Genomic DNA, 13,463 nt, shown 5'->3' with positions numbered 1-13,463 from the left:
CTAAGACAACTAAGCACTGCTGAGAGGTGACATTAATGCCCCAGGAGTGAACACAGTTGACTGTTTAACCACATTTCTTCACGGTTCTTGCATCCCCAGCTAAATGACCGTTAAAGGCCAGAGACACAGGTGATTGCGAAGGGTCTCCATCTCCTCAACGCTCTGAGATCAACTGACTGTCAACAGTTCTTACCATAATGGTCATGATTTCTTACCTTAAGGGGCCACAATTTTTCTGTCTTTCTGGTCATGCCAAGTGGAGAGAGAAGGTCCTGCATAGACCCCGCATGTGCTAGAAGAAGATCCTGATAGAAAAAACACAAGACTTTTAAATATGCTGTTTTGTTTTCTTTGTTTTTCTCGAGAAAAATGAGGACAGTGTGAAAATGATCTATCCACCACAGCTATGAGGCTGCCTTTAACCTCTCCAAAAAAAGGCCTACCACAATGCGGTTTGAGGGCTGGAGCCTGCATGGGAATCCCGGCCCTCGGGAGTGCCAGGCAACTGCACTACAATTCCCTTGAGGCGGTGCAGCAGAATTTCAAAACTGAAATATTTTGGTTTTGCCTCCTTTGACAAAAGCCCCAACTTTTGCTGTGGAAAAATGAACTGGGAATGTATTTTTGTCACTGTTTTCATCAGAAATGTCTATGGAAAATATTCTACAAATATTCCCCTTTGTTGACTGCCGAACAAGTCACACGAGGAGGATAGTTTCCATTTGCTGCTCAACTAAGCACTGCTAAGGCTGGAAATCCAATTTTGTACCTTGCTGTTCTCCCCCTTCTGCCTAGGTCTCTGCCTCGAAATGCCTTTCAAGAGCTCCAGGAGCGTCACCTTGCTCTGGGCAGCAGGTCTCTGCAGGGTGCTCCCGGCCAGCACCATCCCTGCCAGCCAAGCGCCTGGAGCGGGCAGCAGCGCACAGGCTGCTGAGCTGCTTTGGAGCTGGAGCCGTGACAGACCAGGGGAGGGCAGGGGAAGGGGGGCCTTAATGACACGTCTGCCAGGATTTGCAGACAAGAGCCACGGGTTTCCTGACTAAAGTTTGGATTCCCTCAAAGCAAGCAGTGGATAACGCTGAGGGACCACGTCGTAACCCTCGCCCTCGTGTGCAGCCCTCAGCGGCCCAGATCAGGGAGCCCTTTGCGGGGGCTTTCTCGCACCCCGGAATTGCTCCCGTGCACGGGTCTGCTGCAGCCCTGTGACAGCTAACTACACCGGGTGCGTATTGTTTGAGAGCCCAGGGCCCTGTCTCGTCTCCCTAACGAGTAACAAGAAATGCCATTTCTCATCACCCCTCCTCCCCATCCTGCATGCGCTTTTAAGACAGAGTTGTGCATAATTGACATTTCTCAGCCATTAGCAGGCTAGAAGATTCTTCTCGCTATGCTGCTCTGCCAGGCTGTTCTTTATGCTTATAATGATACAAATTTTTGTCTTTGGAGCCAACGTAATGGACACACTGGACAATACAGCCAGCCCTTTCTGGGAACGGCAGACTTGTTGCTCCTCTTTGTGCGATGTTATTCCCGCATGGATAGACCCACAGAAACGGCGTGTGACACACAAAGCAATGTCTGTGCAGTCTCTGGCTTTGAAGCTCTATTAGGGTTCATAGCAACGTGCCAGTGTCTTCGGAAATGCCATCAAAGGCAGGGGACCGCCGGAGGGGCTGGCAGGGAGGCAGCAGAGAAACAGGTGGAAAAAAACTAGCAAGAGGTAAGGAGAGGTGATCAGGTGCAAGAACAAGGACAGGAAGGGGAGCTGAGGCTGATACTGGAATGGTGAAGGCCAGAAGGAATGTCCAGAAGCAGATACTTTGGGAAGCTAAGCAATTTACAGTGCAAGAAGAGGAATCGTGCAGAGCCTGTGTTCAGAATAAAAAAGCAGTAGGGCAGAAGTGAAGATGAGAAACTGGAGAAAAGTGGTTGCAATAATACTACAGTTTGCCAAAAGCCTTCATTTTCTGTGTTTTTCTTAAATCTTCAAGCCCCTGGAACCTGCGACTAAGTGAGATTTCCCAAAAGCTAGAGACATCAGCAGGCATAAAGAATTCAGAATGACTCTTTAAAAACAACTTGTGGGGTTTTCTTTAAGCTAATCCCCTGATTTTGTAGGGTTTGGAATTTCTAATGCTTCACCAGTCCAGCAGAGATAGTTGTCAGTTATTTTTCAGGTTATTGCTTCTTCAGGAGACCCCCGAATGCTGAGAGCCATGGAAAGTGAGAGCTGTTTCTGCAGGTCTTTCCAGACTATCTTAACGCAGGAAGCACAGGGAAATCGGTCCAGCTTTTTCAGACTCCTCAGATATCTTGGAACAACATTTGAATTTCTGAGGGCTTATCCAAACTAGACCTGAACACGGCACTTTCCAAGGTTTTCCCATCACAAGGCACTAGGAAGCTTTTCCGTGCAGATGGCGACTGAATGGCAGTGGACTTGCTGCAGATCCATTCGTTTTTCGGTCAGTTTTAGCTCGTGTCTTACGTACGTTGAAGAAGGGCATAGCGTCATGGAGCAGACCCATTCTGAGCTGGGATTTGAATTTTGTTATGTGTATTGTGGCAGCATTCAGGAAATGAAAAAAATGAAAAGAAAATCAGAAAAAAAATTATATATTTTTCAGTATGTGAACTTCCCTGTGGAGAAAAATGCAAATTATTCCATGCAAAACTATACAGATGTTGCAATTACCATCTGTTTTATTGGAAGGTGCTCAGATATGAGGGGATGGATGGTAGCATAAAGCCCCGGACTAGATCAATATAGATAGATCAATAGATTAAGGCCTCCTCCATCTTCCCTTCATCGGGCTCAGCATCATCACAACAGACAGCTCAGACTGGGCGTGTCTGAGAGAAAAAATATGGAAAGAGATTTATAAAGCAGGTTACTTATCATCACGTGGCCCTGTTTCCTAGGCAGACAGAGTGTGTGGGTTTGTAAATCAGGACTTTCCATGTAGGGTAGATTGGTGTGATTTGCAAATCTCTAATAGGATTTGTAAATCTGCAGCAGGGTTAATAAAGCTAGACTCAGATTTATAAACTGAGAGTGGAGTCTGGAAATGCATCGGTGGGGGTAGAAATCCTATAGGCTGACTCCCACAGCTGTTGGATGTTTTTATTCTCAGTGTGATTTTTAAGAGCGATTTTTTGAAACTAGTCTACGAGAGTTGGCATATGCAGGTGAAGCTGTTGAAATATGAACCAGGAAATACGGTATTTCCTAGGCTGTAAGAGCAAGCCTAGAAATCATGCAAGCAATGGAAGAGTTTAACGCATTTCTGTGTATTTTATATCCATTTTTCCAGCATGTTCTTCATATCTCAGTTTAGGTCTCTGTTACTGTAAAAACTGCCTGTACGCTTCTGTTCTGCAAACTACCATGTACCACTGAAGAGGTCACAGAGAACAAACCGTGTTCTTCGTTACCAGCACGTCATATTAGAGTGAGTTTATTGACACCAGTGAAGTCAAATATCCTTTCGCAGAGTTATGCTAAGCACACAGTTCAGATTCAAGCCCCAAGTTATTACATCTGATACAGGAATTAGTGAGTGAAAATACCCGGCAAATACAGGCACAATGTTGAGACCTTTACGCTGCGTGACACCTGAGCTTGACGAGCTGGCGTTGCCACCTGCCTCCCTGCCTGAGCCCTCCTGGGCTGCCACCTTCTCTGCCCTGGCCAATGCGGTTCAGGCAAGCCTCGTCTGAGGGTTATTTAAACCCTCCGTGCCCCTGAGGAGGGGCCTTTTTGATAGTGGTGGATGCTTGGGGTGGGGGACACTGGTCTTGTGGCTCCTGTGTGTGAGAGCAGCTGTGGAGTATCTCACAGGTAGGTCCCAGGGAGTAAAGCAGACAAAAGCTTGTCTTGCTTCCCATAGCACTGGCTGCTGTACATAATTGTCTATATTAAGGAGATATGTAGGAGGGACCATGTAATCCTAAGAGCTGTACAATTTCCAGGCCTTGAGCTTGCGATATGAAAGGCAGATAAAGGTGGTGGTGTGGTGCATGCTGCTGTCTGGTGCCTTTCTGGCAGCGTATGGGTCCAGAGCTGTTGGGAGCTGATGAGTCCGTGGGGCAGGCGTGCCCAGTGCCCAGGCACCTGGGGCTTTGCTGCTGCAGCAGCTGCTGGATCAAGCAGTAGCTGAATCTTCTCTGCCAAGGAGATAGCGGCTGAGGGCCGGGGGAGGAAGGAAGCTCATATATGAGAGCCTGGGCCCTGCCAGAGCAGAGCGCTCTGGCTCTGCGGCTGACCTGCCCTAAACTTGAGTGAGTCCTAAACTTACCCAAGTTAAAAATCTCCCCCTTGCTGCTGACCTTGTAAGGGGAGGCTTTGGCCATAACCTGGAAGTGGAAGGATCTCCTTCCCTTCTGGTCTAAACCAGCTTTCAATTTGCTGTGAAGGTTTGGGGAGGAAATAGTCCCTATTGAGCTGCCAGCTACTGTCTGCCCTCTAGTAACTGCCCTTGTGATCTTTTTCTCTTCCTCCAGCCCCCAAAGCACAGTCCTGTCTAAGAAACCTCAGGGACTTGCTGAATCCCATCAGAAGGTTGGTAGCTCGGCCTTACCGAGCTGAGCAGCATTGCCAGCTGCTGGTGACCCTGCAGTGCAGGCTGCTGTCCTGCTAGCTTTCGGTAGGAAGCAGAGCCGGTGCTTGCCTTGCTTCGAAAGGCTTTGACTCGCAGCAGCGCTGCAATAGGCTTTCTGAAATACGGCGAGGAGCATCACTGAGGAGGCCAGAATGTGGCTGGGGCTACCTGGGATGCGAGAGCCTGCATGTGCCTTTCGCATGGTTTGGTACTTCAAAAATGGAAACTAAATGCCTTTCCCGCCTTACTCCTGCTTTGATAAAACCTCTAAGCAGTGACTTCTGAGTGTGCTGGCAAAGGCAACCTATAGCTAGCAAGGGCTGCTTGCAGCATGAGTGGGGACTTGATCACTGCCCTTACCCTTGTGTAAAACAGCAACTCGCATTAGTTTGCAGTCTTACTGTGTCGGAAGCATAGCTTTTCCACTGAGTTTTTTGCAGAGGAATCCGGTCACCAGCATGACAAGGTGCTTGACATTAGTCTTGGAAACCACTCATTTTAGTAATACAACACCCATTAAGAAAGACTTACTGTTTTGTAATATTTCTTTAATTTAAAAATTTTTAATCACAGCCTTAAAATCAATCAACGTAAACAGAGCTGCAGCAGACTGGAGCAATGTCCCAGAGTCTGTACATATGCAAGGTTTAATTTACATAAAAATCAGTGCAGGTTTTTTCCAAAAGAAACAACCCATTCCACTCCCCCCTCCCCATCCCCTTTTTAAGAAGAGGAAAGGAGAAACTGAAACACAAGTCTGAAAGAAAAAAAATTGATTGAACAACAATAAAATCACTATCATGTTTGTAAATATTCTATTGAGCAGTTGCGGCAAAAAAAGTAGCACCTTCAAAGCCCCTTTGTACAGTAGATAGGGAAACAAAGGCTTTCCGAGGAGTTTAAATGAATTGGAGGTATGACATGGGATTACCCATTTTGTTTATGGACAGGAGTAATCTCCAACTTTAGCTGTTTGGACTTGCATACAGTTAATGGAAAGAAATCAGCACCTCTAGGATGTGATCTCTCCACCCCAAGATAAGCATCTAAAATAGTTTAGGTACACTGGAGATAACATTTCTGTGTAAGGAAGCTAAATGGCTAAAGTTAGGTGAGATTAAACTGTTTGGACATTGTGGGAAAGAAGAGCCCAATACCTTAAATTCTCTTTTAGCTTCTTTGAAAATTCTCATTTTCCTCTGAGCAATAGCTAGTTAGGGGAGAAACCCACATGGCACTTGAGGCAGGAGGCATCATAGCCTCCAAGGCCTGATTTCCATTTACTGTCTTCGTTTGCCCAAGAGTTTTGGGAGGAGTGGATAGCACAGAAGAGAGAAGTGGATCAAGAAAGCTGTGTAGGCTTAATTATAATAATGAAATAGGAAAGGGGCATCTGATTCCTTCAAGTATTGGATACAGAAAAATAAGTTGTCTACCAGCAGAGTGAGAAAAGAATGTTCCTTTCTCGCACAGCAAACTGGGCAGAGGTTAGTCTTGGGGATTTCTGGTTAGCTGGCTGGTGAATCGCTTCCTCGTGCTTTGAAGTTCTGATCAGACACATTGCTGAAGCTGGTCTCTGCTGTGTGATGGATAAAAAGCTAAACCTGGAGGAATTCTGGATCTCTCGGGAAAAGGGGAGACCAGAGACTGACCAGTGAGCCTGCCTGGCTTGCACAACAGGGATGTCCAGGCGGGTGGGCAGGACTGCTGTGCTCTTAGCATGGATTGCAAGTGGTGTCATAGCTTTCAGAGATCTTCCTGCCGCTGCCTGATCCCAGCATCAGTCCTCACCAATGCAACGCTGGGTGGATCAGCGCCTCCTGATCAGCCCATGCATGGCATTCCCAGAAACTTCACAGCTGGGATGAGTTAATGCAGCCCTGGGAGCTGGTGGGACTGTGGCCATGCGTGGCTGTTCAGTATCTGGCCTAGCAGGTCAGCCTCTTTGCAGGCTGTAGGACTGGGCTGGCAGATCAGCATCTCTGCTCTGCCTGCTGTACTTAAAGAACAAACAAACCCTCCAACAAATAGCTAACACTCGGGTGTCCCCAAGGACCTTTGCTTTTATCAGAAGACCTGGAATTGGTTATTGGATGTGCCGAGCTGTAACAAAGCTCTGATATTTCAGCATCACAGCCAGACTATTGCAGCATGAAGAACAAATCCAAAGGCTCCACCAAAGGAGCCAGATTCAACAAAATGCTTAAGCACATGCTTGGATCTAGCAGATAAGAAAGGGAGGTGAGAGCCTGGGAGCTTTGTGGAGCAGGAGCAGCCTGCTGAAACTGCTGTGGTGTCTGAACTTAACTGCTCTGGGCACAGCACTCTGCATGCTTGGGGCTGCCTCTTAGCCCACAGCTGGCTTTTCTGCTCCTTTTGCAATCCACTCTTCAACAGGAAAGAAATGTAGTGATTGCAGGAACAGCATTCCTCCCTCCATGCTCCTACCTATTCTTGAGCAAGCAAAGGGCTTCTTCCCAGCTTTGCCCTTTGAAATTCAGTGCCAGTCCAGGGGGTGAGGAGGGGCAGGGAAGTTAATGTCTTCTGTTCTCAGTGCCTAGATGTGAAGGCGAGGTGGAATTCCCAGGAATACATAGCCATCAAGTTTTCTAGGAGTCTGACTGAAGGGGCCCAGAGGGGGAGAGGAAAGGCAGGCTGGTGTCTTGTTTGCTGCCTGCCTGGTATTTGCACGTTCATCCCTGTGGGGCTGGATGGTGCGTACGGGGAGGCAGAGGGGAATTCGTGATGCAAATCGCAGCGAATGCTCGGCTGGCCTTCCTGTCGCGTGCCTTTGGGCGTAGCTCTGCAGCGGGTCTCCGATCAGGGGCTCCAGTGCCCCGTTCTCAGTAAATCTTTGCTACTTACTAAACAATGATAATTATGGAAGCTAAAATTGGGCAAAGATTTCCTTGTTTAAGAGGAGGTTTCTGACATTTTTGAAGAAACAGGAATATATTTAAGAGGGAAGTTATGAACTCTTTCTCTACAGTGGATTGAAGGAAACTCGTTTAAGAGCAGGTAACTAGATGCAAGCTTTTTAAAAAAATGTTCCAGAGTTAGATCGGGGCAGGTTCCTAAGTACATTACAGCTGTGCTGAAAGAAGGAAGCTCAGATTTGGGGAGGAGGATTTGGCAAATCTGAAATCATACTCAGAGTTTTAACACCTGAGAAACAAGTGTGTGGCAGGTGCTTTGGGAAACAGCTTCCACTGGGTACTGTGCACTGTACTCCAGGCTGAGCAAAACTTTCAGGCATAAAGCCAAAATGAAGCTGTTGCTCAACTAAAAAATCCCCCGCTGTTTTCTAGACCCTGTTTCTCTAACCAACACCAAGTGCACTGCTCTAGGACTGGAGACAGCTTAACCCAGCAGTGCATCGAGCTACCGAGCAGTGGGTGCAGCCACCCTGCCTCTGGGACCTGGCAATATTCCTGCCACAGCGTGGTCTTCCTCCCTTTCTGCTTGTTTTCTGATAGCAAACAGATCTCCCAGTGGCAAGACCACCAGGGAAAGGTCGATGTGGGGCTTTTCAGGGAAACCTGACCTTGATAAGCATCGTGCAGTTGCACAGATGGAGTCCCTGGTTGATCACACAGTCCTTCCCTTCTCTCCCACCGCCTTCCTGAGTGGAAAGCAAGACTGGAGGAGCTCTGGAAGCCGGTAGCTACTGAACTGCAGAAGGGAACTGAGAAATGCAGAAGCGTGTGAAGGCAAGGAGCAAACAGGCAGTCTTACTCCTTTTTACTGAAGCCACTGGGAGTCATTTCAGGGGACCAGTTCCCTCAGCATCCAGGGTTCCTCTGAAACCCCAATGTGCTGCTGAACTCGTGGCCTTCACGGGGGAAGACTGAGGAGGAGAGAGGGCGCAGTTCTGAGAGCACCAACACGCTCAGTGCTCCGAGTAGATTTGCCATTTCGTTCTTAATGTTTTTTCATTATAAATGTGTTTGCATAATACTGTAGCTGACAGCTGAAAGGAAGAAAGTCAGAAATCAAAATGAAAAGCTTTTGGAAATGTCCCTCAAGGAGAAACTGGGAATGATTTTCTGGAATAAAGCCAATCTGGAAATTTCCTCTGTGAAAGGGAGTTTCCAATCTATACACAGCTCAACACCTTAATCCCTGACTTCTCTTTCGGGCAGACAGCACAGCCCCCACCTCCCCCGGGCACGCACAGAAGTCAAGACAGCAGTCTTAAGATACTAATTCCTGTTTTACATTTATAGCTGTTCTTGCACCATCTACTTCAGGCATTCAGCTTGCTCCGATTTACATGCCAACTCTGCCCAGTACACAGGGAATGCCGCCTTTTCGTTCTGGTTCTTTCCGTGGTACCAAACAGGGGTGTTGCAAGTAGCCGGGTCTGCAAGCCCCGCTCCCCTGCCTGGGGCAGCTGCTGGCTCCCCGGAGAGCCAGCCTGCCCACCAGCTCCTGCGCTAGCACCGCCGGGGCCATCTGCCTGCCCTTCGCTGGGCTCGCGGCAAGTGCAGTCCTCCTTGGAGGACAGGCTTTCCTCAGCTTTGAAATCCCCTCCAGGCTCAGGCATGTGCTGCGTAAAGCAGAAAGGGATCTTGCTCTTCAAATTCTTGAATTTTTGTCATGATTTCCTCGTTTGAAACAAGACTGCTCCCCTTGCAAGCTTTCCTCGCCGTGCTGTGAAGCACCCCAGGTGTATGCTCCCACGGGATGCTCCTGCTGAGCCACTGTGTCTACAGGTTTATTCTTGGCATAGCTGCCTGCCGAACATGGGGTACGGCCAGGTAAAGGGCCCCCAGGAGTACAGGCGGTTGGGGCCATCCGCGGGGACACTTCCCCTGCGGTGAGACTGGGGCAGGGGCAGCAAAAGGAAAGGAGACAGCAGGGAAGGTACAAGTGCCAGGCAGGCATGAAAACAAAAGCTCTCAGCTTCTAGGTAGACTCTGCCCTTGATCCTGTAGCGTGGGGAGCGGGTATAAAGAAACTGCTTGCTTTTTTCAGAGTTGTTTCATTTACATGTTAACAGTTGCCCTTCTTGAAAAATTGCTGCCCAATGCCCAGGGCAATGCTGAGGGGCTTTTGGAAAAGAATAGCAAAGCGCCAAGGGACTTGGGGGAAGCTGAGATTACTGCTGCAGCTCTCGAGCTTAATGCCTCCGAGACGGCGGGGAGGTTGTCTCAGGTTGCAGAGAGCCCTCCCAGGGGCCTGCCGCGCCGAGGCTCAAGTTTTCATTGCTTGATTTTCTGGGCCTTGATGGAAGTGAAGGAGAGTTGCTGCTTCAGGGCTGCCTGATTTACATCTGTGGCCCTGGTGAGGAGGCAGCCACAGGCCGGGCCTTAGAGAATGGAAAGCTCTGGCTCTCGCTGGGTTGCTCTGTGGCCGTTCTAGCGCTCAGGCATGTTTCGGTTTGAGTGACTTGCATGATAAAAATGAACAGGCTCTTGAACCCTCTCGTCTTTTTCTCCCAAAAAACCTGCTGGAAACCTTTGTAGAGGTTCCAGTGGCAATTCAAGAACAACGTCCTTCCTTTGGTGACTTAGGGGTGCTGCAGTGCATGGACTGCAAATCTATCCCAAGAATGATCTGTGTGCATAGCTGCGGCTTCTTAAATTCCTCCCCGCTCTGCTGGCTCAAGTACCCCCCCGGGTCAGTAGCAAGCTGGGCTAGAAGGCGTTGCCATTGCAAAGCACCCTCGGTGGTGCGAGCGGCTTCCTTGGCGTAGGTGTGTTGAGAAGAGACTAGAGAAAATCACTGTGATTGCAGCTGAATCATTTTTATTATTGCAGTTTGGGTCTTTTGAAAAAAAAAAAGCAAAATCCTACCTAGTTCTTTGAAATGTGATGCAGTAAGAGAAAACGGGGCTTGGATTCACTGTGCGCGCAGTCCCTTCTTTAGCCATTTACATGGCTAAATAGAGAATAAAATGTTGCTAACTGTTATCGGTCAATGCACTACACCCGCTGGGTGAGAGGAAACAGGCTCAACCCACCTCTTCCTGCCCTCGGGAACGTTCCCTACACAGTCGCAGCCACAGCTTCCCCATTCGTTTTCCACTCAGGAAGCCGTGCGCGAGAAGGGAAGGAACAGCAGCACTAACGTGACTGGCATGTTTTCCCTACGCACGCCATTCTTGCTCGTAATTGGCTTTTTGTCTCCGATCCCAGAAGTAGGATTGACAGAGGGGAGAACTTTGCAAAAATTAAAGTAAATAAATAAAAGAAGAAAAGGAGGGCAAAATTATAGCCCATTTGGGAGGGAGGGAGATCTTTCTGTCCTGGCTTTGTACAGTATCTAGGGCCAGAGGCTCCCAACTTATGAATGAGTTTATGGATATTGTAAAGTATCTCATAATACACAGTACCCTCTGCTCTGGCTCAGGTGCACAGCTGGGACTCTTAGCCACTACCTGGTATCATAGTCCTTGGCAGCACAGAGGTTGGCGTTTTCACAGCTTAGTGATCAGACTGGTTGGGAACTTGGTATTTTTGCCTCATGAAGAAGTTTATAATTTGACTTCAAATTTGTTTTGAGTGAAAATAATTTAAAAAATACCCATGGGGAGAAAAAAAATTAGGCTGCTTAAGCGGGGGAAGCGGATTGGTAAACCAAAACGTTTCGTTTTGATTGGAAAGCTTTTTTGGGAAAATTCCAAATTCTGTATAATACAAGAATATTCCCAAATGAAAAAAAGATTTTTCTGCTCAAAAAGTCATGTTTTTTCTTCCTGAGATTCTTCTTTCCCCCTGACCGTGCCAGAAAGGATGCTTTCTGATGGGAGCAGATTCTGAAAGTTTCTAATCGGTTTCATCTTACCTTGTTGCTTAAGAAAGATTTGACGACCCCTGTACAGTCAGAATCAGGTGTATTTTTATGCTCATGTTTTGACATCAAGCCAGGGCCTGGCATCTGAAGGCCAGTCACAACACACATCCATCCCAATCCAAAGTAATTAGAACATGCAGGCTTTTAGACTAGCTTTTCTGTTTTGAAAACAAGGCTAATTTTAATGCTGATCATCACATCTGGAAATTATTTGCATATTTTTCATGTTTTTCTTTTGATCAAAGACAGCTGAATGGGAAGGGTGTTATCAGACTGGCTCACATATGCATTCTTTTTTAATCTCTTCTAGGGATTATATTTTTTCCTCTGACATATCACAGCAGATCCTTCAAGAGATAGAAAAGGTAAGAAAAGAGCTAAAATGCTGGAAAGGTGAAATATCTACATATACCCCTGGACAGCAGTAGTGTGCAGCTCTGACAGGAACTGAGATAAATCAGTGACGCCTTTTCAAAATTGTCCTTTAAGCGTGGGCAGCAAGCTCTGCCAGAATCAGGAGCAAGTAAAAGATGGTTGCAAGGGCCAGATTTGAGGTCTGTAAATCATGAGATCTTCAGGAACCTCATGCCAACAGTAATATTTCTGCTAGTAATTCTAACAGGAAAGTGGGAAAAGGACTAATTTAAAAAAATACAGAAATGCTTTTTTGCAGCACTGGCAACTACACATCAACAATATGAGCCTGAATAGTAAAGCTGACCAGACATGGGCAAAAGTAACCAATCTCCCTTCCAAGGAAGGTCAACCATTAAAAGAAAATAGACAACACCAACTGCAACCAGGAAATAACTCTGTTGGTTTTAATATTTTCATGGATTATTTGCAATGTAGGCAAGGGAATTAGGTTTCTTTTTCAAAAAAAAAAAGAAAAAAAAATTGGATGTTACCACACTGGCGTACTTTAAGCCCCGTGAGGCGTCTTAACATCCTCCTCTCTTGTCTTTCTGCTTAAAGGCGTGAAAACTGAGCCACCTATTTAGCAAAGTGCTTGGCATCACCAAGATGAGGGTATTTGAGCTCCCTTGCAGGCTCAGCTTTCATTTCAGTGGGGCTGGTTCTGATCTTAGGGTAGCAACAAGGACTCTGTTGCAGTCACGCTGGCAAAATCCAAGCGTGTGCATGCATGAGAGACCAGACTCAAACCCACTAAAACTACTTTGGCTCTTGGTTTCCTGCTGCCCCTTGCACACAACCCTGATTTTTCCATTTTCCTCCAGCTCAAAGAAAAGGGGGGGGGGGGGGAATGGAATGAAAATGGAAAAGCCAGAAAAAACATCCCCCCTCCCCCCCCACCAAAACAACCCATATCAGCTGTCTGATAGATTCAAGGCTTTGATCCTCTATTTGCACAGAAAGGAAGACATATCGCCGCTAACTCCCATTGCACAGGGCCGGGGGGTTCCGTAAAGCCTCAGTGGACAGACAGGGTTAGTTTGAACACAGATTGCATACCTGTTGCCCTCCTTCCGGAGGGCTGTATATGTACCACAAGAATAACAGCCGCCGACCCCGGAGTTCACAAAAGGGACCTGTGCCGGGACAGAGCCCGGCCAGCTGCAGTCCAGTGAGTGCCTCTGACTCGCGTGAAGCTTGAGGTCAGCCTGAACTTCCAAGCGTCTTCAAGACAGTTCCTGGATAACGGGGACTTCCAAGCGTTGGCTGGGACGGATACTGTTTTGTTTCCAAGAGGACGGTGAGCGAACAAGACAACACTGTTGGTCAGGGAGCTGTAACACAGGATACAGCTCAGTTTAGAGCAGCAAAGCCAGGGCTTATACAGCGCAGGAGCATCTGTCCCCATCGTTATGCACGTGCTGCTGCAGGCATGCGGGGGCACTTTCTAGGAACTGGTGCTTTCTTCCATCCTCCAAGCATGACAGAAGCTGGGGGCACGCAGTTCGAAGGGTGCTTTTTAAAAAAGGAGGTATAAACTGAAACAATTTATTGGAGCACAGGGTTGTTTCATCAGGGCATGTGATGGAGGAAAGGAAGGGTTCAAGCTTTGAGGAGCAAATTTGGGTGAGAACAGGCACCATTTTACTC

The 13,463-nt window shown here is 47.5% G+C and overlaps 1 protein-coding gene across 2 annotated transcripts in view; it reads right to left on the bottom strand.

Moving 5' to 3' along the window:
- Positions 1-5,132: 5,132 nt before the first annotated feature.
- Positions 5,133-13,463, bottom strand: part of PLEKHO1 (pleckstrin homology domain containing O1) — a 28,874-nt gene continuing 20,543 nt past the window's right edge. For both annotated transcript variants that reach the window (XM_026117103.2, XM_064499090.1), the window contains exon 7: positions 5,133-13,147. The gene's annotated coding sequence lies outside the window, so the exon portion shown is untranslated. The remainder of the gene's footprint in view (positions 13,148-13,463) is intronic.

Source organism: Dromaius novaehollandiae, chromosome 29 (genome assembly GCF_036370855.1).
Source record: "Dromaius novaehollandiae isolate bDroNov1 chromosome 29, bDroNov1.hap1, whole genome shotgun sequence".
NCBI lineage: Eukaryota > Metazoa > Chordata > Aves > Casuariiformes > Dromaiidae > Dromaius > Dromaius novaehollandiae.
Note: the sequence above shows the minus strand (reverse complement) of the source record. Positions and strands in the feature narration are given on the sequence as shown.